Here is a 25999-nt window from a genome sequence, read left to right on the forward strand (position 1 = left end):
ATATTATGGATTCAAAAAATTCTTTCCTATTACAGGTTTTAAATGTGCTATACTTTTTTCTAAAAGGTTTCAACTTTTCTTTTTCATATCTTTGTATTTAATCAACATTAAATACAATTTTGTTTAAGGTGAGATGTATGGATTCAATTGAAAGTTTTTTGTATATTAATAGCCAATTATCTCAGCACCTTTTATCCACTGATTTTATACTGTGTTTCTTAATATAGTATTCCTCTTGTTTCATTAGAAAAAACTTCACCATCATCACAGGAAAGAAATTCTCCATTCAAGAAGCATTTCTGGGGCTTCCCTGGTGGCGCAGTGGTTGAGAGTCCACCTGCCGATGCAGGGGATACAGGTTTGTGCCCCAGTCCGGGAAGATCCCACATGCCGCGGAGCGGCTGGGCCCATGAGCCATGGCCGCTGAGCCTGGGCATCTGGAGCCTGTGCTCCGCAACAGTGAGAGGCCCGCGTACTGCAAAAAAAAAGAAGCATTTCTGGCATGAAATTGATACCAAAAGGGAGGACAAATCAACTGTGTATGATTTTGTTAAGACCACCAGGCACTGAATTGGCCTTCCAGGATGCTCTTTTAATTTATTTCCGATTTTCTTAAGGAAGAAGTTAAGGGAAGGAGAGGACCTGGTCAACTGGTAAATACAGTGTCTCTAGTTGGTGAGCTCTGGGAGGGAATGGATATTAATCCGTTTGTTTTGTAACCCACAAAGACCACTAAGCTTATTAATCAGTTGACCTTGAGAAAGAACTCTTGGCTAAGTCTTTTCCCAACTAGCAAAAGCTATTCTCCACATGAATGCCAATTGTGTCTCAGTGGAAAAGGAGGGATTTAAACACCCTCAAACCTCAACTAAACTCAAATATCTCAAGCTCAAGTCATGTCTTTGCTCTTGGGAAGAAGGGCTACTTCTCCATCTCTTCTTGGTTATGATTGAAGAGCTACAAGAAGGAAATCTGAAAGCCTGTTTTGGCCATGTTTCTCTATGTTGAGCCACATTCACAGCCAGAAAGCATTTCAAAGGATTGGTTGATACTTGGTGGCTGTGATGATGCACTTAATCCTTCAGCTGTTTTGGCCACATGATAGCTAACCTATTCAGAGGCTGAACTGACTGCAATGATCAGGTACTTTGGGGCTCTACATGTTGCTTAATATTTAACCTAGTTTTTTCTTTCATGTTGCAAGAGAGGGTTAACACAAAATTCTTACTCTGCCCAGGGGTCACTCCCTCTTCAGAGGCTCAAAAGACCATTTTAGGTTCTATATACTTAGTATGAAAAGACTAGTTTGGGAAATCTCTTAAGCAATATACTATTCAACCTTTACTTTTGCTGAATTGACCTCTAAGTTGAACAGCCTCTTGTAAACATACACTTAGATTGGAATCTTTGTTTTTTATTTTCTTGATAGACAACACCCCCATCTTCATATTCTCTGTAAGTCCTGTCTTTGTCTTCTCCAGACCATACTTGAGTTGGAAATGGGCGTACCACCTTGCTTTTCTTTTTTTTTCCTGGATTAAAAGCACTAAGAACCACCCCTCAAACATACACACACACACACACACACACACACACACACACACCCCACTCCTCAACATAAAAATGAGCCTGGTTTTCTAAGCCTTCCCATTGGACCCTTCCTTTGCTATTCACTGGGTGTCAGCTGGTTATCTTCCTTAGTGATTCATAGGGCACATCTCTATCAGCATACTGCTGAGCTGACCCAAGGACTGTAAAAAGTGACAGGAAATATGAAAATGGTATTTTTTTGTCTTTTATTATGCCAACTCCTCATTTCCTATCATTTTTTTCTTTAGCTGCCCCAGGTCAGCATGGCTACATCCTGAAAGCAGTGCCCTACAGGAGAGGAGAATTGGACCAAGAGGCACGAGTCCTGGGTTCTAGTTCTTGCCACACCTATAGCTGATGACCTCAGTTAACCTGTTTCCGACTCTCAGTTTTCTTGTCAGCAAAAAAGCAGGGATCACAGACTTAAATGCCTATAGGGGCTAGTCATTTAGGGAAAATGAGACAAGCAGGCCTGGTTGGCTTTTTGATGTACTAGAGTTTATTTTCTCCCTATTACCCCAGTGTAAAGAGGAGTGCCCAGTTGTGATTGTTGCCATAGGAATGAGGGCCACAGTGTTTCCAGATCTTCTGATCTTTTTCTAGAGATGCAACTATATGGATTTTTAAAAAGGAAATATCTAAGCATTGGCAACTAATACAAAAATTCAAAAATTAAACTTTCTGTGACCCTAGTAAAATATGTCTCAATCCCTGGGTCACCAGTTGTAACCTCTAGACTAAGTGGTATTTAAAGTAACTTCCAGTTCTGAAATTTTATACTTTAATTATCCAAATGGTCTGAGTTGAAGAAAGAACAAGTGTTTGAATATGAGGAAGATTTTCCTGGCATGCAGTTCTTATATTTTGAAACAGGTGACCAAGGGGAATTGTGAAATGTCCTTCAAGTGATTTTGAAGAACAAGAGACACCTCCTTTAGTCTGGGATTAGTTAGGAGCAGTTGCTGGGAGGGGGATGGACGAGATGTACTCTTGCAATTCTTCTCAGTGGAGATGTTGTGAAAATGGTATTTTATGAGTTTTGTTTCAATGTCCTCAGGTCCTTTTAGGGGGGGAAGGTAGTTTGTTTTCTGATTCCCAGGACCTCTCCCGACTCAGTCCCTCCATCCTAGGGAACTCTGCAAACCGAAATTTAAAGTTATAGCTTGTAGCTTCCCGTCTAAGGTTCAGATTAGGTTTTATAACTTGGAACTGAAATCAGGGCAGTAGTTGGTGTGGGGATGAAAATGTCTGTAGCTCCGTTTGTCAGTATGTTAATTAAAACCAAAGAGTGAAATAAATAAAGGTGGAAATGAGTGATGGCAAAGATGAGCCTTTTAACCTCACTTCATTTTCACTCTACTTCTCTCCTTAAGAAAATTGATTATGATGACCTCGATCCATCTTCTCATGGATTAAAAACACCTAGGAGTCCCACAAACATCTTTTATACACTAAGTGTGCTCAAGCCGAGAGCCAGCAGTTCAACAAGCAGGTAGACTTCAGTGTACATACTGATTGTATCAGCATAAATACTAGGTCTCTTATTGCAAAGTAACCGCAGCAAAATAAACACTCCACCTCCCTTAGAAAGAGACAGAAGATAGAGGCAAGAAAGCAGGAGGAACATACATACATTAGGTTATTAATCAATTCTACTTCAATGGTGGCACAAGACATATTACAAGAGAGGAGGTTGATTGAAACCCAGGGAAGGCAAAAGATCTACTTTCACGTATAAATGAATAACATGGGTCACTGACAGTTCCAAGTGCTCTTGATGCCTAGATAGGAAGACAGGGCTGTCTGAGATGGTAATCTTCTCCATCACCAGTGTCATCATCAAAATTTAAGTGCTAATCTGCATAGTCTGATAAAATGGGTGAGGGGTAGAACGATCCAATTAGATACTGTACACGGTGGCCATGTGTTGTCTTGCTTCTCCCGTATCAATTCTCCTTTCTTATAACAGCAAGGTGAATTTCCTTTGGGGTACCACTCCTCCAGAATTGCACGTAGTCTTGGTGGGCCTGTCAGTTTACTGGCAACATGGTCAATGTTTGGTTCTCAATAGTGGCAACAAGATTTGATTCTGAGGAATTTGAATCTTAAGAGGAGTCACACAAAGGAAGTTCAGAGTTTATCCTGATGGAGCATATCCTGAAGAAACAGTCGATTTGTCCCCTAATGCTACTCTGGGCCCTGTCCTTTTCTGAGTCTTGGTAGTTCATTTTTTCCTGTGACTCACAGAACTAACCTGTAGCTTTAAGGTAAACAAATCCTGCTTTAAGTTGGCCAGAGTCACTTTTTCTACTTGCAGCCCAAAGAAATTTAACAAATATATCAAATATCTTCTCTGTGATCTCAGCAGGTGAGAGCTGACTGAGAATCTATAGGTAAATTGTTAGAATTAATAGATGATTTGGTGAAGTTACTGTGTTCAAATTCAATATACAGAAATCAATTGTATTTTTATATACTAACAACAAATAATTTTAAAATAAAATAACATACCACTTATAATAACATCAAAAATATCAAATCATTGGAGTAAATGGAATGAATCTATATGTATACAACATATATATATATATATATATATATATATATATATATATATAAAAAACATTATTGAAATAAAGAATTCCTACATAAGCAGATTGTTATGTAGCAGATTGCTATGCCCACATTAATTTGGGGGGCAGCAATAGGTTTCTGAAACAGAATCTCTGAGCTATGTAGTTGAAGTTCATCTTTTTGCAGATAAAGAAAATAAGACTAGAAGGGTCAAACAGCCTATTCAAGTTAGCCCAGGAAGACCTCTATTAGACCTCTTCTACCACCAGCTTGCTGGCCTTTGCTGCCAATCTGGGCACCTATACGGTTGGGGCTAGAACAGCACTCCTTTTCTCCCAGGGCCAGTGCTTCGTACTGACCTTTAGCTGGCTCTGTCACTTTTCTCAGAGCATTCTAGCAATGGGGACTCTGCCTTCTTTCTCTCTATCTTTCTTGAATATTCTAGTACCTATGAAAAATCAAGCTGAACTCACTGTCTATGAGATTCTCTGCCTGAACTGGGCATGTAATTCCATGTTGATTTCCAGGGTTGGTAATCTGTAGTTCTTCTGACTCTGAAAGTAGCAGGTCGTTGCTGGGAGACTCACTTGTTACTCATAGCTCAAGGGACCAAGTTCAAGCAAGAGGCATCTTTTCATCGCATTTTTCCAGTGTCTAGTCACAGACATTGTATAAACTCCATTTCTTCTATTCCTCTGGAATAACCAGACTTTAGTAACCAAACTCAGACTAAGAACTGCAGTTTACCCCCGACCCCCACCCTCAATTTTCCCTCTGCTGTTTTTTCCTCTCTTCCATGGGTTATTTTTTCCAACTTGGGAGACAAGGAGAATGTGTATCCCAGGTAAAGTGAGGAGGGAAGGGGAGGAGCTATGGCACAGACACATCAAAAGAGCCCTTTGTGCTCAGGGCACATTATTCCTGGAATCCAATCAAGTGCCCCAAAACCCAACCAAGCTTTTCAGACAGCACAGAAACCAGTCATGCAGGCATCTTGGGCTCTGCTTTTTTAAAGCTTTATAGGGTACACTGAATTATTTGGTTGGGTCTTTTCAACCGTGTGACATTTGGGTTTTCAATGGCCCAAATGGAGTTGATCATTAATTATTTGGACGCTTTAATTAAAAAAAAAAAAACTTCCCTGTGGATTTATGAGGGTCTGCTGGGGGACAAGGACAAGGGGGCCTTTAATGCTTCTCTCATTTGAATGAGAGGGAGGGTTGGGAAGGTCTAGAAGGGGAGGCTGTAGAATCATCTTCCAGGAAGGTCTTAAACCCAAGTTAGGGTTTATTTGAGGGAGGAGGGCCTTACAATGAAGAAAATGGAAAGGAACGCAAGAGAACAGAATTCTGGAATCTGTCAAATGCATTAGGGGACAGGATGTTTAATAAAAATCAATGCTTTAGCAGGGAGCCATCGGGAGTTTCTGAATCAATACCTTTCACATGAAAACTAGTAAGTCCTATGGGTTGGGAAGGGGGAAGGGCTAGTTTCTGGAACATTTGATTAACTGAACCAGAGAAGGTATCCAGGGAGGGGAGGGACTGGATTGATGCCTTCCGGTTTCAAAACAGCGAGGTAGTGAAGGTATAACATCTGCTCTCTTCCTTTCCAGGGCATGTTTTGCAATCTCAGCCTTCTTCTCTAACACGGATGGGTGTCATTCTTAAGTCATATACATTCTCCAGTTCCTGACATCCTGAAAAAGCTCCCATACTCCCAGAGAGTTCTGCTCCTATGTGCCTCTCCACAAAGGTTCATCTCAATGACAAGTGATCTTGGGTAGGGTTGGGGAGCATGGGAAATGAAATAAGCTCTTTTCCAGAGACACCCACAGCTTCTATCTATTCAGCCTCTTGCATCTGGGAGCCTCAGGAAAATAAGACTCAGCACATTTAAAAACTACTGATGAAAAGTGCCTATCTTTGACGTCACAATGCTTAGTGACACCATATGCCAAAAAGAAGGACAGTGATTTGTGTGCACATCTTCACTGATTTCCCCATTTGGATTTTTTAAATCCCCTGCCTCTAGTTGAAGTAATTTAATCTGAAAAAATTCACAAAAAATTGTGGATTCCCTGACATCTTTCCTTATACAATGCACAAAATTGTTTTAGGAATTGTTCCTATGGTACCCGTTGACTGGACTGTATTATTTACCCCATTTTGCAAAGGAGGGAAACTGAGTCTGAAAGAATTCAAGGAACATGCCAAAAGTCATGAAATATTAGTGGACTGGAATTCTGGCCTTCTGGAAAAAGGCATTTTTCACAAAAGACATCACAGTCTTATCCATGGGATTATAGAACTAAGCTCTCCAGATGGTGCTTCAGGAAGAAATCCAGAGCATTTACAAGTCGGTTATTTGTTTTTCCTTACAGCCAATTCCATGCAAAGGTTGGCCTGTATGCATCCTTTTTAGAGAAAAGGAAAAGGAAATTCGACCCAAATTTTGGTAGCAAGTCTATCTGAGATGCAGTGGTGGTGTTTGCTTTGTCTAAAGTTTAGGGCTGGAGGGGTCATGAAAAACTCTGAATATAAACTTAGTTCCAGTTGATATTTGAAAATAATGTAATGGAATTACTGACTAGGAAGCATATGATGGACTCGCTCTACACAAAAGCAAAAATGAGCTTTAATGTCTCCCCCAGCCTCAGAAGATGAAGTTGGGAGGCAAGTGGCTGGGGGGAGAGTCTAAGCTCATGAGAGAGGCAGGCATGACAGTTCTCACCCCCACAATGGAGTGGGGAGTGGTCCATTGTCCAAGGAAGTTGTGGGCTCCCAGGGGTGTGCTATCTACCCCAAGCAGTCAGGAAAGACACAGGGACATCACCAGTGGGTTTTAGCAGGTAAAAATACAAAGACATAGCCTGGACAATGTGTTCGTGTATCTCAATTTTCCTCATAGAGAGAATCAGAGGCTCTACTTTGGTGTGGGATTTGTGGGGTTCAGTGATTGAGAGAGGTTAAATATTCCGGGTGGTACTGCCCAGGCTCAAGGCACCCACCAGTTTTCATTCCAAAGTACATGGGTGAAAGTCACTCGTATATTTGCACCTAAATTCAACACACTACATTATGACAAAGTTTTATCATCTTGCTTGTAACTCAGGGCTTTAGGTTTTGAAACATTTCAGGGCTCTCTGGTGATGAAAGAGAAGACATGCTATATAAGTGGCATTTGTCTGGGGACTCATACCCTGAGCCAGAGTCACTGCATGTTATGTCCCTCTACCTGGAACCCTCTTTTCCCTCATCGTTACCTGATAGACCCCTGTTCTCCACTCCTATTTCAGCTCAGTGTCAGACTTCCTCAAAGATACCTCCCCACATCCCTTTGTCTAAACTGGGTCTTCATGGGAGGTCTGTCAAAAACATCTTATACTTTTCCTTCATGAAAAGATAGTGACAAACTGTGATAAGCTATTTAATCCTTCTGTCTTCCACTGGATAGGAAGGTTCTTGAAGATAAGGACCATGTCTGCAGTGCTTGCAACAGACTTCCACTGCCAAGTGATATTTGTTGAATGATATTTGATATTTGAATGAATGGTCTTGTGAGGAAACCTGAGCTTGAGTCTGGGTGCTACCACTATTCACTCGGGTGGTTGTGACTTTTCTGAGGCTTGGTTTCCTCATCTCTTAAATCATGCTGTTAGAATGGTTGATTCTGAGACCCCCTTCTACAAGGCTACTCTGTGACCTGTTGTAACCCCCCTGTGGCTGAGTCCTTCTTTGTCAGCTCCATCAGCTCTTCAGTTCACTCTCCCATCCCAAATAATCCCAACTCTCCAACACATTAATGAAAAAGAGAGCCTTTACTGTTGATTCCATAGTTTCCTTGGAGGAAACTACAGCTCCCAACTCTTAATACTTCACTCCCCAAATGCCCATTTGATATTTCTTCCTGATTCCCTTTTTGACTCTCTGCTGCTTCCTCTCCCCTCCAGGGCTTCTCTGAATTCTCTGCAGCCCCCAAAAGTTCTCTATTTGATTTAGAGGAATTTCACACTTGCCCAAATACCCTTTCCCTTAAGCTGCCTCAGGGACGTACGGTTGTTGATCCTTAGACTTCCAGCATACTGGCTGCACCAGCTCTACCTTGGCTGCACCAGCTCAACCTTACCGTGCATCTCTTTCCGATTCCATGTTCAGTGACATTGTATTAGTAGCTTAAATCCACCACGGTGGGAGTATTTAAACCAGGGAAATTGGTGAATCCTGTAAATTGGGATTTCTCTTTCAGAGAACCCATTATTACACATTTCCTGGCACATCACTGTCTAAGCTCCTCCAGCCAGGTTATCATCTAGTTTAGGAAGTTGGTTGAACCCAAAGATCCTTCATCATGAACCTATAACATACGTAGTTTTTAATTCCTCATGATTTAGGCTGAGTAGTAGGAGCTGAGAAAGTCTCATATAAAATGGTGGCTGTATTGGTCAAGGTTCAGCCAAGAAAACAGAACCTATCTACGCCAGGTAAGTCAAGGGAGGAAAATGGGAAATGTTAATATGTAAATAGCTACATTTTAAGTTTGATGTAACTAAAAGGGTAAATGGGTGAGCCAAGCGCTAGATGAGCAGGAAGCCATTTCCTGTCTCTAAGGCTGGTGTGAAAAAGAGGAGGTGTTACCAGAATTTAGGAATTAGAATTGCAGAGGGAGCAGCTTCCCAGTGGTTGTGGAGCCCCAGAAGAGACTAAGTTGCTGCTAGAATGCCTCCTACAACATGGAGTGAGGGGAGTACCTGGGCTTTTTCATTCCTCCGGTGTTCTGCTGAGATACTCCCATGGGCTGAACTTAATCAGAATCCCGTTGGAACAGGAGTTTGGGAAAATGTAGCTGGCAGGGGTCAGCTCCTATGATGCAGAACAGGACAGAGAAGGCCTGGCAATGAATCTGATAACAAATAGGCAAATCACCATCCTAGTAACTAATCATATTCCTGATAATAATATTCCTGAAGGGACATCCACTATCTTCAAGGCTATAGCCAGTCCCGTTGATTTCCTAGAGTCCCACAGTTCAGCCTCACTCTACAAACCCAAATAATTCTCTTGAGTTTGGCTCCCCAATCCATTCTACAGTGAAGAGGGATTAAGTTACAAAAACTCATTGTAAGATACTGACAATTCTGATATAGCTTCGTAAAGTTGATTACAAGAACCAGGGACCATCACATTTTGAAGAAAGGAAACTTTCCCATCCATAAATGGTAATGACTAGGGACATTCTTTCTTTGTTTTGTCTTTCATTTATTCATTTGTTTATTATTTTCCAAGACTTCAGGCACTGTGCTAGATGCTGAGGTTACAAAGATGCTTAGAATTTGTCCTCAAAGAGCTGACATTGTGAATGGGAAGTAGAGGGCATGGGCAATGCAGGATTCACAGACTAATCCTAAAGAAATAAGATCGCTGCTTCTTTCACTTGGGCGGGTTGCAGAGGCAGATCAGGACCGCTGGGGTTCTCCCAATCAGCTTCAGTGTCCCCCAACACTTGGACACTTTTGGGGGTTAATCTCTTTCTTACTTATGTAAGGCCCACCTTCCCCTAAGGATATCTCCATATTGACCTTTCAGGAAATACTCACCCTCCTCCCTTGGCTCTCTGCTCATCTTCCATTAAGGGGATAATGTCAGCATCTTGTCTCTTGAAATGCCAGAGACTATACTCTCGTGTCTCATCAGCTCAGCAAATGTTGGGAGATTTCTTCCCTGTCTTGTGAGTCTTCACTTCAGGCCTAGATAGGGCTGGTCCTAGTGATGTGCTGGAGAACTGTGTCCATGCCTTGGTGTGTTCCCGCCAATGACACACTCCCAGAATTGTGGCCCTGTGTTGTGTCTATCATTACTGCTTGTCAAGGGATACTAGAACTACCCCAGTACTTCCCACTCAACTCACACCTCCAGTCTGTGCCCTCCTAGAGAGTCGGATACAGGGAGCAAGAAGTGAAGGGGGGAGATGGTGAGAGAATGTGGATAGAGTGTAGTGAGGTGTCTGCAGAAGGCATGGTGAGGAGTAGGGGAGGGAGAGGGAGATGGGGAGGGGAGGAAGAGGGGGAGGGGAGGGAGAGGGGGAGGGGAGGGAGGGATAGAAGGAGGAGAGGGAGAAGGGGAGGAAGAGGGACAGAGATAGGGAGAGGGAGGGAAATGGAGGGGGAGATGGAGAAAGAGAGAGAGAGAGAGAGAGAGAGAGACTCTTTTTAGTTGCCACAAGTGGCACTGGCAATATGTTAAGAGTTTTCAGAGGAAGGTCTCTGTGTTTCTGGATTTTCTAAGGAAAACACTTGTGCTGTTTCTCTAAAGAAACTTAGAAAACAACCCATGTCATTCAATTCTGTGCTTTGGGGAAGCTTTGACTTGTGGAGGTGGGATTCCAAGACACCCACCTGTATTCAGGTTACAGAAGGCCTGTATTTCAGTAATTTTGTTGAATTGCCTGATGTTCAAATTATGATTAACCTTGAACCCCTACAGGAACAGAATGTATGCAGTGATGGACAGAAGCCTAGGTACAACCGGCAACAGGTGTGTTAGCAGCTTCCTTCCCACATGCACTTGAGCAAGTCACTCATTGACTTCTTGTCACAGTTTTCTCATCTGCACTGGGTGATGATTATCATCTTGCCCAATTTACCCAGAGGTCTGTTGTGAGGTTCACTTGAGCTCAGCCATGTAGAAGCACTTTATAAATTGGAATGTATTACAGTCATGCAAGGAAATATTATTTAAGTGGCCTTTCTTGGTAGGGTTCGGCTGCCTTTCACAAGTGAGGGTCAACTTACTAATGCCACCCTAGTAGATGAAATGGTCCCAACTCACATCTTTTATTTTTCCTTTTACTAAATTGGAAACAAAGCCCTCAGGGCTTATAATTGGAGATTGCTAAAAGGTGTGTCTAACATAGAAATGCCTACCAAAATTCCACTCAACTTGGTTTACATTGTCTACAGTGTGAAGGAGGAAGCCATAAAGATTTCTCCAGAAGGAAGTGTGTGATCCAGGCCTTGTGGAAGGGCTGCAGGCTCTAGCAGCCATGGCGCCCTCCAAAAAGCAATGACAGCCATACCATTTCTCAGGTTTTCAAGGGAGTGCTCTGCAGCCCAGTTGCTGAGCGTTTGTGTGTATGTGTGTCTCTGTGTGTGCTAGTGCATTTATTAAAGGCTGTAGTAGTGTCTTAGAGCAGGTAGGTTTCCAGGCTTCTCAGAAAGAGAAGAGTTTTCCTTGGCTCCACTGCCAGCTGCTTTATCTGTTTTCATTTGAAAGGTGTGTTTCCAAAACACCATTTCCTGAAATCTTTTGGCTGTAGCCAGGTATGAGATTCCCAGCTGCAAGTCCAGGGAAAAGGTGAGCTGCCAGGGAAAAGTTTACAGTAGGGCGGGTTGCCCGGAGCAGTGCCAGTTGACACCTCACCAGGAAATGGAGAGCGAGCCAGCCATAAGGACCTCCATGGGAAAAGTTTTCCCTCCAGATCCGACTGGAAATTTATGTCTAAGAATATTAGTTTGAATAACCAGTCTGAGTTCTTGTAACTGAGGAGGGGATATCGAACTTCAAATCTAACAGAGTAAGACAAGTTTAAGTGAGTCCTTTCGCATGAAGGCGTTTTGTTAACTCCCTTTATAACATCTCCCCGTATTTAGTGTCTACTGTGTCTTATCTTGATCACTTTTTAGTGTGCTACTGCCGCTTGGGAAAATACCTTCCTACCCTGCCAGAATTTGATCTCTGAGCTCATGTCAAATTTATCTATAAATTCTCCCATGTCTAACACAGTACCTAGTACACGGAAGGTGATGAATAAATGTTGGTTGTGTAAATGACTGAAAGATGCAAAACTAGAGCTATTAACAAGGTTTTTATTGAAGATTCATTCATTCCACATATATTTATTGAGCACTTGATAGAGGCCAGGCCCTGTTATAGGCAATGGGAAGGGACTGAGAACAAATCATACATGAAGATAATAGCAGTGACCATATAAGTGACTTTTTTTCCCCTGATTTTTTGTATCCTTAGCTGTTGAGAACTCCTTGGCTATGCTCAGGTCCGGGTCTTGTAATTCCCGTATTCCTGGCTGCTCTGCCCTGTCCAAAGCCTATCCCAGGTTTTGGGACTTATCTTCTTGGTCTCCAATAAGGACTTTAAATAGCCCCAGGCCAGTTAGTAAACTGAGTATATATTTCTCCCAGCACTCCTATCACTCAACACTATCTCCAGGATTTTTACCAAATTTCCTCGCTATTAAACTGGTAAGGACAAATACTACAGTTAATCTTAGCTAAAAGGCTGAGAAGCAATCCCAATTTCCTAGGTATCAAAGCTTAAATGCTTGCATTGTAGCCAAGTTCTGGAGATGAAATCCCCATGTTTCTCTCTGAACCAGATGAAACATAGATAATGGAAAGCTGCTGTAAAGGAGAACAGAAGTTGCTGAGGAACACTAGGGGGATGTATGTGAAGATAGGAGGGACAAAGGTAAAGTTCTTCTGTACAGAAAAGCATTGGAGAGGCTTACAGTACCACCAGCAGGATCCTCTGCTTCTCCCCCAATGACTGAAGTATTCTTCACATTTCACTGGTGGATAGCCCTCAAGAGTATGGGCTCAGCAGATGATGCCAGTTCTTACTTCCTCAGATTTGTAAAGGGTGGGAGGGTCCATGAAGTTCAAACTCCTCCAAGTTCAGAGAGAGGATACATCCTACCCAAGGTCACATGGCCTAGTGACATAGCAAAAATTTTATCTTTTAGAGTCAAAATGGGGAAAAATTATCCTTTGTCTCTGATTGAAATGATACCATCAATTCTCCACAGTCGTAAGAAGTACCATCCCAGGTTAGATTAGAAACCATGCTGGATGGAGAACAGCTGAAGGACCCAGGCATGCCTGGTCTATGGAAGACAGGATGGAGGGAGACATGAGAGATGACACCAAGGTTTAAAAACTGGCACAAGGAAGGGAGTTATGTATTTTTCCTGTGTGGCCTCAGAGGACTGAGCTGGGCTCTGTAGGTACAAGTTAGAGAGGTAACTTTTTCTCAGCTCAAGGAAACCTTTCTAATAGAGCTGTCTAACAGTGAAGCAGTCTCAAAACTAACAAGCTCCCAGCTACTGGAAGTTCTCAGGGAGAAACTAGATGGAAACCTGGTGGGATGTAGAGGTGGCTTCTATCTGGAATGGCAGGAAGAGTACCGCACTGCTCTGACCGCTTAGAATTTGAGATGAACCATGGTTCATGCACTTCTATCTCTGGCAATGGCTCTGGTAAGTAGGCGTCAGGGTAGCTCTTTGTTATCATCCTCAAGATGTCGGAGGAGCTCCACGGCTTCTTTCTAACTTCTGTCTGCCAGGGTCTAAAATTGCCGAGCGTAACCTAATGGATGGCAAGGAGGCTCAACATCCTCCACCAACAGATCAATGATGGCAGCTCCTGGAGGCTGCATTGAGAAGCAATTTGAGGCAGCAGGAACAGCTCTGATCATTTAGCCAAGTCTTCCAGGGCTGGCAGCCTGCTGGATACACACTTGCCATCCCTGATCATCTGAGTTCTTTTTCTCCTTGCATATCCTAAACAGTAGGCTTTTTGGTCTAATCTTTACTTTTGCTGTAATTCCCACCAGTCTTTTTTTTCTCCTTTTTTCTCTTATAACGATTCTAGACCATGACTGTCTCCCTCATCTATGAAATAGGACTTTCTAGGACCATTTGTTAATAAAAATGGCACATTGGGGCTTAAGGGATGAGCTGAAGGTCTCCAAGAAGTCTATACTTCCCTTTTCCCTTCCTTTCTTCAATTGGCTGTATGGATGTTGAAATCCCAGGGGCCTTGTTAAAATGCAAAGACCACCCCACTCCCAACCAGGAGATAGTCACCCAAATAATGGCTGGACTCTGATTTTTTAGTGCAGATTATTTATTCTGCCTCTTTTCCTCTGAGAGTATGGGGGCCTGGGTGGGGAAACCAAGAAGAAGTGCAGAGGACTCAGGGTCTTATCACAGGGTAGAGAAGGAGCTGTGAGGGCTGGGAGTCTGCAGACCTGAGGACTACCCCATTTGGAAGGGGCCTTGGAGGTCTAGTTTGACTTCCTCTCTGTGCATTTGGGGAACCAAGGACCCAGGGTGGGGGAACAGATTTGACCAAAGTCACAGGTGAGAAAAGCACACTCCCACCTTTTCCCAGTTTACCTTTAGGAGTCCTTGAAGCTTTTTGTCTAGGGGTGGTAGTGATTTCCTCAAATTGGAAAATTTGGATAGGTGATGGTCACTGCACTTTTGCAGAAATAAAGAGAACATCATAGAGATGTACCTCAACCACTGAAGCTGAGTCAAAGATAATCAGGACCCCTCTCTGGTTTGTCTGTGTTGGAAAACCAGGAATAGTGATTTCCTCTTTCATAAGAAGCATACAAAAGGATGCTGTTGCGTTTCTATTGCTGAATAGCAGATCTCATATTACACGTCTTCTCTGACCCTTATCTTCAACATTTTTGCCCATGGAATTCCTAGCACAAGGTAGGTACTCTCCAAATATTTGCAAAGTGGGATGAAAATATACCTTTCCCATGTGTGGGAAGTGTGGGGTGGGGAGAAGAGATAAAGAGAGTTAGTTCCAGAAGACATTGCCTAGTATTGTATGAATTCACTATACATCTCATAACAAGACTTATCAGACAAATTACAAACATTGGGACAATTTACTCCCCATTCCGAGGGCTCAGTGGAATAGTATTGAGGTGTCTTTGCTTGTCTAGGGCTCAGATTGTCCTGTATAACCGCATCACTACTGAGCGTTCTCATAATCCCTTTCTCCTTTGGGGGAGGTTGTCAATGTATTTTTTTTCAACACTTTCAAAATCACAGTTGTTTATAGTAACTGGAGATGGCAGAACCTGGCTGAATTGGGAAGGCTGAGATTTATCTAACCTCTAATTTAGTTCTCCTCTTAAGTTAGTCCAAGTTCCTGAGACGCCTTTCCCCTGTAAGTTAAACCATTGTTTGTCAAAGGAAATATAAATTAAGAGCTCTGTTTTCTGAGTTAAATGGAAACTTGGGCTAGGTAAACAGATTCTTGCTGTGCTCCTCAGACCTCCAGTATAATATAGAAATTGGAGTCAGTGTGGGACGTAGATTTGATGAATTCTAGAGGAAGCCCAAACTCAAAGAATGTGGGAGTTACATGGAGCCAGAAACCCAGCCTAAATTTGACTCATCAGAACTCTTAATAATCATGTTGGAAAATCCATGGCATTATGAAAAGAGAAAATCTCGTTTCTCTTTAGACAAAAAGGATTCTGAAACCATCCGTATTCGCTATGGACTCCTGAACGGACGAGCCAAATGCCATGTCCAGATCAAGAACAGTGATGCCATGGTCATCCCCACGTTTATTGTAGAAGGGAAGTTAAACTTCTAGTACTACACGAGTTGTCCAGCTATGGATCTCTAGGTTGTATGATTTGGAAGACACACAATTAAGGGAATAACTCTGGCCAAAACTGAGTTTGTAAAACTGGTATAGAGCCAATGAGAAGTAACACAAACCTCTTGCAATTTCTCTTTGCAGGGCTAGAAATCAAGATCGCAGGCCTTGAGTGTTTACTGTGAAAGACAGACAATTGGAAATCATGATACTTTAATGGAGGACACTCACAAGGCACTAAATTCAATCATTTAGTACCTCCCCGATCTGATGATCAAGCCATCAAGCCAATATTTCCCATGGTTACCTTCATAGACTTCAGAAAACGTGAAGGATAGATGATGAGCAAGCTAATACCAAATTGAACAACAGCTGTTTAGTTAAATTAGGAAGAGCTGATAATTATAAATTATCTGTCTACACAGTAGGTAGACAGATAATTCAAGGGTAAGTCCCCCTGGTATAGTATTTCTCAAGAGTGGTCAGGGAACGACCACCATTTAAAAAGCCCACTGAGCGTTAAAATCAGATTCCACGACTCTACTTCCAAAACCACTGAATTAGAGTTTCTGGGAGTGGGTCCAGGAATCTGCATTTTAAACAAAAAATTGTCATTGACTGAATGGGTGGTAAACTTTGCACGTATGTGTACTATGAGTTTTAATCGAGTAGCTGCATTTGTGATTAACAACGCAACTCATATTCAGAGGAGTGCTGAATTTATATAGCTTTGGGATCTGAGGTATTCTCAACCAATAGATATTAATGGTTTATGAAATTTCTTGGCTTTAAAAAATGATATTCACACTTATAAAAAGTTGGGAGCCACACTTTAGAACAAATAACGTGGTTGAGGTACGAGTTACTGATAACAGACTCTTTCTGAGATCCTGATGGATTCAGATGCACAGACATTTATCAGAGGTCTCGCATGTGCCAAGTACCGAGCTTCCCAGAATCATCCAGCTATTGACAGGGCCTGGGCTCCAGTGGAGGCCTTAAAACTTCAAGTTCAGCTTCTGCTTATCGACAGCTATCTTCTGGAAGTGATGCGAGCAGGAATGTTCTGACCTTGTGAGGAGGAGGGATGCCAAGAAGTGGAGTAGGGCAAGGATAATAGTAGAATAGAGCTGGAGACATTTCGATTTAAGGGGGCTCAGCCCTTTACAAAGGCTTGCTCTGCCTAGAGATATAAATTACGTGGTACCCAGGGCAGCCCTCACCCCACAGCTTTGGCCTGTTGTTCTGCACGTTATAGTAGGAGTCTTGGGTTGTGCTGGGACTAAGGGGGTGGGAGGAGGCCTGGGGCTGGCAGTAGTGGTTAGCTTGAGTGATCTGAGGCCTGGAGGATTATGACTGAGGGATGAGGTGGAAATTGGCACCTTGTGGCTTGGTGAGGCTAGTCTGACTCGTGCCTTTCCCTTTCCAGGTTCCAAGTTGGGAGATTAGCTCTATTGCTCTGGGATGGGACTTGGTGTTTGGAAAACTGGTGACTGCTGAGTGTCACGGTACCACCACACCCTCCTCCCGCTGCTCTTGATGTTGACCACCTGGCCCGTGCACACCACCACCTACTCCTGGGACAGTGATGTGGCCTGGCCTCCAGAGCAGAGGGCTGGGAAGTCCCGTGGGCGGCGCTCCGGAGGTCACTTCAGGACGTGTCTCTTCAATGCCCTCCTGGGGGCTTGCATGAGACAGTCAAGGGTCCTTCCAACGCCAGTTCTACTCCAGTTTACTAAACTCATGGATGAGTCAGAACTCCGCAGGAGCAATTTCAGAGAAATTAAGCATCTATATCACTCAGTTTATCTAATTGTTTTCTAAGAGCTGAAAATGACAATTTTCTACAGTTATTCTATTAATGCTAAGAGTATTGAGAGTTTATCAACTTTTGGGGATACAATTTATAAACATAGTAGGAACGTGTCAGGATATTAACTGACTTTTTCCCTCCAATAGTTTACTCCATCCATCCCCCTGCACCTACGTGCCACATGTGCTCGTGTGAGTGGGAACACACACACACACACACACACACACACCTTTTTCTACCTAGTAGAATGTTCTTGGGGCAAGGTAAGGCCTAGGTAGTGCCAGAGAACAGAAACAAACTATCTGTAGCTCCAGTTTTTTAAAAAAATTTGAGGTATAATTGACATGTAACATTATATCAATCATTATGCACATAATGATTTGATATTTGTATACACTGACAAATGATCACCATGATAAGTCTGGTTGTCCATCACCATACATAGTTATAAAGCTCACTATCTCAGGGAAATAGAGAGGACTCAAAGCACAGTAAAAATGCCTGGGGGAACCATTACTAGAAAATACCCCCCCACCCCAGGCAGAAGTAGAGAAGAAAATGGATGAGATAATGATGAGATTTTACCTTCGGTCGTACAGGAAAGAGAGGCCTTGCTTCCGAGACAGGACCTCAGGTTAGGAATGTCTATATTGTGAGTCTCAGCAGAAGGTGACTTCCTGCTTTTTCCGAGCCTCAGCATGGCACAGAGACAGCAGAATGGGACCTATGTTAGCAAATCTGCTTGGATTGAAAGGGTATGTCTGCAGACACCCATGTGGATAAATGGCCTGAGGTCTGGATGGGCTTTGGTCCTCTGTGAGCCCCTAAACTTTGTCTCTGCTTTGGGGAAGGTGCAGGATTCTTGGAAGGATTGAATGTAAGCACATCAGATAGCACCTCAAACTATACATTTTGTTATTATCCCCTCACGTGGGTCGATTTCCCGTGTACCCTGATGGCAGTTTGCAAGCTGGCACACAATGCATATGAAAGCCTACTAAGACTTGCAGGGCTGGTGGCCACTCAGTCAGTTCTCCTGTCTTTATTAAGCAGCTATGATGCTAAAAGGAGCTCCTTCTAGACTTGGGGCGGGGCTCCACGGTCACGTGACCGTGGAGCCCTAAGTCCTTTTTTATTGGCGCAGACTTCAGAGTTACGGCCAAGGAGAAAGTATATTAATACTCTCCTAGTCACAATATTTTCTCTCGAATCTACATGATTTGGGAAAATGTGAGCCAGGACAGATGAAAAAGACAGAAAGAAATATAACATCTGAATATCTCTAGGTTCACTCATTCTGCAGTAAAATACTCAGATCCACAAAGGAACATTTACTTTAATCCTTTGTCTTTCATTCGGTTCCTCAGATATGTTCTTTCTAAAAAGCAATTTCAAAGGTGGGGAGGGGTAATCAATTTCTGCTATTATAGGGTGGGCATCCTCCCCAGAAGTCTAGGAAATCTCTTGCAGATTTCAAAGGCTTCTTAACCTTTTCTGACATTTAAAAGCAAACAGAAACTCTGCCAGATAAAAGTGAGCTGAAAACAACGGTCAAGTTGACGTCCAACTGGAAGGAGTCTGGTTCCTCCAAATTCCTTCCCTTTTACACACTCTCCATTATGAAATGGGACCAAAGAACACTGATGTTTCTCTCCTAAAGCACACATGCACGTGCGCGCGCACACACACACAGACACACACATTAAAATTGCTTGTCGTGACTAAAGTGAGGCCAGGGCAAGCTGTCAACAGAGCGTGGTCCAGATAATATTTTACCCCTTTTGCTATCATTACGGTTTTAAGGGTGGGATTGAAAACTAGGAGGATTAGAGTTGAGCTGTTGGGAAATTTACAGCTGAGCACAGACGCTCACACTCACTCTCTCTCTCTCCTCCCTCCCCTTCTCTTTAAAAACTTAGCAGCATGTGGCTTGCCCTGGTTCCAGCAGCGATTATTAAAATAAAAAACACCTTTGGCCATAAACAAAAGTGAAAATTGAAACATACTCATGAAAGTTTATTATTTTTCGCTTCAATAACTTCACCCTACATGGAGAACTTTATTTGCCTCAAAGGTCTTTGGGTCGGGTAATGAAAAAGCACAGGGGGTTCGGGGATCCCAAGTCATCAGGGTTGGGAGGCAGCTGAGGGTGGCGTGCATCTTGGCCTCCAGCCTGCAGGGCTGCTCAAGCGTGTGGGCTTTCATGTGCAGGAGCCCCACTCCCTCTCTCTCTCTCTCCTTGGGGCTGCCCTGCCTCCAGGGTCATGTCCAGGATGCTGAGCACTGAGCTGGGTTGAATCCAGTCTGCCCCTCTGCTGGCTTGCTGGTCCCACATTCAAGTCATCTGTCTGATTCTATGGATTTCCTGGAGCTTTGCTTTGACTTAAGGCGCTTTTAGCCTCTGACTGGAATCTTCTACACTCCTAAACTCAAAAATGATATGGGAAGGAGTGGGAAGGCAGATATTGAGGGGACAATGCAGAGACCCAAGGGTGAAAGGAAGCCTACAGTTGAAGAGGAGTGATTGAATTGGGATAATTTACTTCTGAGAAAAGAGGTTTGACTATGTTACCTGTTAATGATCTTTATTTTTAGAGAAAGAAGAAAATGATTTAAAATACAGGAGGTGGACTTTGGTTTATGTGAGAGAGAAATAAACCGTTTACATGACAGTTAGTTTAGGTTTTTTGCCACTTGCAGCCAAAACCTGGTCCTAAATATACAGTCACCCATTTCAGGGTATAGGCTGTCTTGCTTGAAGAATAAACAAAAGGTTTGAAGGTAAGCCTTTTAGGACCAGTGTGATAATTCTGCTCCATAACATTCTTGAGGACTAAGCCTCCACTGGGCTCATCACTTCACTGTCCCTGGGATGTGGCTCTTGCCATCATGGCCAAGATGGTACCCTCTATATTTAGGGCAACACACGGAAAAAGGGAGGATAAAGAAGGGATTGAGGGGGCATGCCTGACTTCTAAGGGAGGTTCCCAGGGGCTGCTACATGACACTTGAGTTTATATCCCACCACCAAGAAGTTAGCCCCTTGGTCACACATTGCAAAAGAGTCTGGAAAATTAATCTTTATTATGAGTAGCATATTGCTAAAAATCTTGCTAAAAATCTTATTAAGAAAGAGAGAGAAGAGATATTGGAGAATAATGAGTAGTCTTTGCCACAGGATTAATAAAAACCCAATCCTTACCTGTCTCACTGGCCGGTGTTGGTTTAGTCATCATGTTCCTTCCATTGTTCCATGAATCTATGTTGTCACAGAGAATTTAAGCTCATCACTTCCTCTTTTATTTTATCTCTGTGACTTTTTGTCAGTGTCGCTCCTCCGTGCTTTCACATGGATTCTTGTTGTTTGTCCCAAGAAAATCTTCCTTGAGTCAACTTTGGATGAAATCTGTGAGCCTCATTCTATAGACACAGAACTCAGAACAAATAACATAAGAGAAAGATATCAACTCTATTGATCTCTTTGGTAGCTTTACCACAATTTTTTTCTAGGATTGGGACACAGGAGTACGTGCCATTTTACATGGCTTATTTTGCACTCATCCATGTGGTATAAACCCAACTAGCTTCTCAAAGCCTTCCTGGAGATGGATTGGGACCAGAATCTCCTTTAGATTCTGTTTGGCTCAAGGATTGCTATTTTGTTTCCTTGGGGTGCTGCCTGGTTTTAGCCCCTCATTCTGAGTAACATGACTCACATCCCATCAAATCTCCTTTTTGCTTGCTTGCTCTCTCCAGGCTGCTTCTCTCTTGCTCCATGTGAGATGTTTCTGGCTGCCTCGCTTTCCAGCATAATCAAATCCAGTAGGCCTTCCAGTTGACCTCATGAGTATGAGCTAAGCCCATTTATGAAATATGAAATGATCCCAAATGCTCATGATCCAGCTTTCCCAGGAGGCTGCGGAGGTGGATCATAAGCTAAGAGCTTCCTGCTGAGATGCTGCAGGAAGGCAGATGTGGCATCCCTAGAGATAAGCAGCGCCTTCCATGGACTGAGTTCTGGTCTCAAGCGGTAGTGATGATTCTCAGTGTTCCCTAAGACACTTCTAAAATCTCCCTGTCCTGCTTCTCTTTCCACTCAAGGGTATTTGCTCTTATTTTGAACAAGTGAGGAAAACCAAGATCATGTCATGTCATACTGGGTTGATGCTTTCTGCTGAACTCTCCATTTTGGTCAGAGGCAATGGAACAATATTGAGTTAAGTGATCTATATGTGCTCAAAGGCATTGCTTTCATGCCTGGGTCATAGGCTTGGGTTTATTCTATGATTCAAAGTTCCCTTGGTCACAGAAGGGAATGGAAGGGAGTATGAATGACTCAAGAAAAATCAGCTCCACTAGGGAAATAGAGTTCAAAGACCCTCTGCACTTGTGGGATAATTAGTACATAGACAGTCCTGCAGTAGATCAGAGACAAGGCCTGGGATTAGTAGACAACACCCATTATTTGACTCTGTGTACTTCTGTAGAGGAGGAGGGACTTCTGTTACATCACCCTAGAGGGAATAGAACTGGAGGAACACTGCTGGCTCCTCCCCCTATAACGCTTACCTACTGCCTGCTCCAGCTTCCAACAAGCAAGGAGGAAGAATGACTCATCTGATTGGTGAGATCATGTCCAAGGTCATTGGTTTTGGTGGCTCTTCTCTCTTAATAACTGGCTCAGAGTTTGCTCTGCCTTCTTTACTTTTTGCAAGATAGATCCTTGTATCTGGATTATGGGGGGTGGGGATGGTGGTGGAAAGGAAGTTTCCTGTAGAACTTTTGGAATCAAAGAAGGTTTGAGTCATGTCCTCCAACATAGTAAACAGAGTAAACTAGAGTAAATCAAGCATAGTAAACCAGAACCCCTCTATCTGGGGGCAGGGAAACAAAGTTATTGCTTACTTTGATCCTCATCTGAGTCCTGTTTTCAATTTTGTAGCACCTGGGGGAGGGGGAAAGAAGGCATGACAATAATTGGCTGTATGCCTGGCCCGCAGGCCCACTCCTAAAAGACCCTCCTGGCATAGGGTTCCTGTTGAGTGTTTCTCCTTCATCCCAGGATAGTGCTGCCATCCTCTGTGGCACCTATAAGCAGGTAGGGAGGGCAGTAAAGGGGGTAGTTGAGACCAAGAGATATTTTATAATTTATAATGATATTGTATGACCAAAAGGAGGGGTGCTAAAATGCATGTGAGAATGTGTTGAGGAAGTTGGTACTTCCTGTCTTCTGCCAGTCCTGAGCTTGAATCCCAGTCCTACCTTCTTCTACCTGTGTGGTCTTGCAAACCTTCCCTGATCTTTCTGTGCCTCAATTCTCCAAGCTGTAAAATGGGCAAATTATAGTGCTGACCTCATGGAATTGTTTTGAGGATTAAATAGATTATTCTACAGGGTCAAATACATAGTAAATATTGTGTAAGTATTAGCTAACATGATTGCTGCCATCATATCATCATCACCATCATTACGGCTATCACAAATGTGGCATACCTAGAGACAGGCTTAGGCCTGACATAGGTGGTGAACAAGATTCAGGTTTTACTCATGCTTTGAAGGAGCTTGCAGGTAGTATCAAGGTTCTGGACTGAGAAGTGATATACTTGCGTTCTAGTCCCAGATGTATGTGGCCTTTGTCAGTGACTTCCCTTTCTGAGTCTCAGTTTCCATGGTTATAATAAGGGATTTGGTGTTCAATGGCCCCCAAGTGCTTGTGTGGAGACTGGGGGCTGGGCTAACCATGTGAGGCTTATTTGGAAGCTTGTTACAAATGCAGATTTCCTGGTCCCACCACTCCCAGAGATTCTGATTAGGTGGGTCTGGGATGACTTGGGAGCCTGGGTTTTTATCAGCTTTATGCTGTGCTCTCCATGTACCTCCCTTGCATCTGGGGTACAGCTATCACTTGGGCATCACAGCCCCAGCTCATCTTTGAGGCTTAAGCTCTAAAATGCTCTAGTTGTGTTGCAAGATGTGTGAGAAGGGATGGAAGTACAGGGAGATCTGAAAACCAAGTGACGAAGTGCAAGTTAGTTGGCGGGAATTTATTGAAGGATTATCCTTTACCATTTTTCTCATTCAAAAGCCAAGGGTTTCAGCCCAGATGCATAACAGACCTCCACTCTGCAGTTTACCAGAGCCAGTCTGACCCATTCTTTTCTGTTCTGAGACACAGAGCCAGGAAGCGCCGTCACTGCCAACGCCAGGTCCCCGGAGAAAGAGAAACTGGCCCTGATAAGCAGGAGGAATCTTCTTCCCAAAGCCAGTTCCCAACATTTCCATTTCCCTTGGGCCAAATGCTCATTTGATTAACCAGGATCTTTGGCCACCAAGAGCAGAAAAGAGAATCCATCTTGTCACTCTAACATGGGGTGAGGCTGTTCTCAAACCATCCCATCTCTGAGACTCTTTCCTTGGCAAACAATATGGCTTTGCTGCAGTCCCACAGTGTTTCTCTCTTTAATCCAAAGAATGAAACAGGAAAACAAAAACAAAACAAAACAAATGGTTCCTTCCACCATATAAATTGGAGCCTCTTTCATCCATTGAATGACATGGTTTCTTTCTTCTTCCCTTCACCATGGGGACAGGGTGGAGCCCACATTCCCTCAAGGAACCCAAGGTCACAATATTCATGGTGAACAAACTGCATCCTCTAGAATGCATTTCCAATTAATACACACAAAACGTTTCCTACTGTCTCTTAAATTATGGTTCTATATTTATCGCTGCCAGCACACCCCTCCCTCCTTTCCCAGCTCCCCCTCCCCCCACCACGATCCCCGCTCTCCCTTTAATCATTTGCAGAAGTGTTTCCATTCTTCTTTTTTCCATTTTCAGAACCAATTTTGTTATAAGAAGAATGTAATTGTTGCTAACATTTTGATTTCCCTGTTCAGTGAGATTTACATGACACTGAGGTTTTGTGATATAATTCCTCATTTGCTTCCAAGTTTTCTGTCGGGCATTTAATCTGTACAGAATTTCATTATTGTCTGATTTACTGTGGCCTCAACATAAGGAAAGGCTTTTCAAGTGTCAACTTTTGTTCTTTTTCCCTTCCTCTTCTCTCTCTTTGTCATCCTTTTACACACACACACACACACACACACACACACACACGCACTCTTTCTCTTCTCTCATCTTTCTCTCTCCCTATCTCTTTTCTCTCCATCTCTCTCTCTCTCCCTGTATGTCATTCACCTACACACACACACACACTCATACATGCGTGTGCAGGCACACATGCACTCTTTCCCTCTCTCTCCTCTCTTTCTTTCTGTGTCCTCTTTCCTACTTCTTCTCCACAGTCTCTCTCTCTCTCTGTCTTGTATTCTCTCCATCTATCCCCGCTTGCCCCCATTTTCAGATTTCAGTGTTCACATCTGATGACTGACATGTCAGCTTTGTCCTCATTCCAATTCATTCCTCTATATTGGAGCCCGATTCCCCTTCCCTTGAAGATGGGCCAGACATTGTGACTGCAGTGACAATGAATATGGCATATGTTATGCTGTGTGACTTCTAGGCCTGGGCTATATAAAGTGATTTGCTTTGTGCCTGGGTCTCTCTCACCCTAGGAACCCAGACTCCATGCTCTGAGTAAGCCACAGGAGGAGGATACATGTAGGGTTCTAACTACAGCCCCATCTGATGTCCCAGCTGACGATCAGCCTCAACCGTTAGTCAAGTGAGTGAACAAGTCTTCAGATAATTCTAACCTTCCAGCTGCCCCACCTGATGTGCAGTGGAGCAGAGATGAGCTGTCCTCACTGAGACCTGTCCACATTTCAGATTCAGAGCAAAATAAGTGTTATTGTTATTATAAGCCACTAAGTTTTGGAGTGGTGTGTTACACATCAGTAGCTGGAACACCTATCCTCTTCATCTCATCCTTCCCAACAGGTAAAATACCTTCATATTTTCTGAAATCCCTGATTCTGTCCTAAGACCCTCCTTCCTGAGTGTTCCAGTGCTAAACTGGCTTGCTTAGGTGAATTGATCCTATGGAACACATCCTCATGTGGAAGGGAATTTACCTGTTCCCACTTGTAATTAGCTTTGCATTACAATGGTAGCCTTGGGAATCAGTTTCCTTAAATGTAAAATGAGGACATTGAGCTAAATAATCCCTAAGGCTTCTTCCAGTTTAGTTTGTCTCTCTTTTCCCATGGATCTGCTCTGGCATCAAGGGTGAGCCTGCTTTATAGAAGTTTAACTGCGAATGACTGATGATGGCTAAGCATCACGTAACCTCCTTTTGTAAGACTCACTGACCATTTAACAGCTGCCTACAGTGCCTTTCTCCAGTGGAAACGGGGGGGGGGGTGGTGGCTTAGACACTACAGTGGGCTCAGGGGATGGCTGCTCTGTACTGGATGTAGGGCTTTAGTCTTGATCTAACTACTTCTAGATACTTGGGCATTGGCTTAGTCACTGGTTTTCCTCTTCCTTAGATATAGCCTAAGATAAGTGAATCAAAGTGTTCCCTGTCTAGCCATGGAAGTTCAATGCTCCTGACTACTTCTGGGCCAGAAATGACCTATGAGGACCTGGAGGATGGATGATGTACCTCCATCTGGAGACAACGTAGATCC

The 25999-nt window shown here is 43.2% G+C and overlaps 1 long non-coding RNA gene and 1 other non-coding gene across 2 annotated transcripts in view; one reads left to right on the plus strand and one right to left on the minus strand.

Annotated features, from left to right (window-relative positions):
- The window catches only part of LOC132428014 (uncharacterized), a 74884-nt gene that overhangs the window by 14571 nt on the left and 34314 nt on the right, over nt 1-25999 (plus strand). The window lies entirely within an intron of this gene.
- Nucleotides 12275-12470, minus strand: LOC132428823 (U2 spliceosomal RNA). The gene has a single exon (XR_009520216.1). It is a non-coding gene; the product is annotated as a U2 spliceosomal RNA (small nuclear RNA).

Source organism: Delphinus delphis, chromosome 7, assembly GCF_949987515.2.
Source record: "Delphinus delphis chromosome 7, mDelDel1.2, whole genome shotgun sequence".
Lineage (NCBI taxonomy): Eukaryota > Metazoa > Chordata > Mammalia > Artiodactyla > Delphinidae > Delphinus > Delphinus delphis.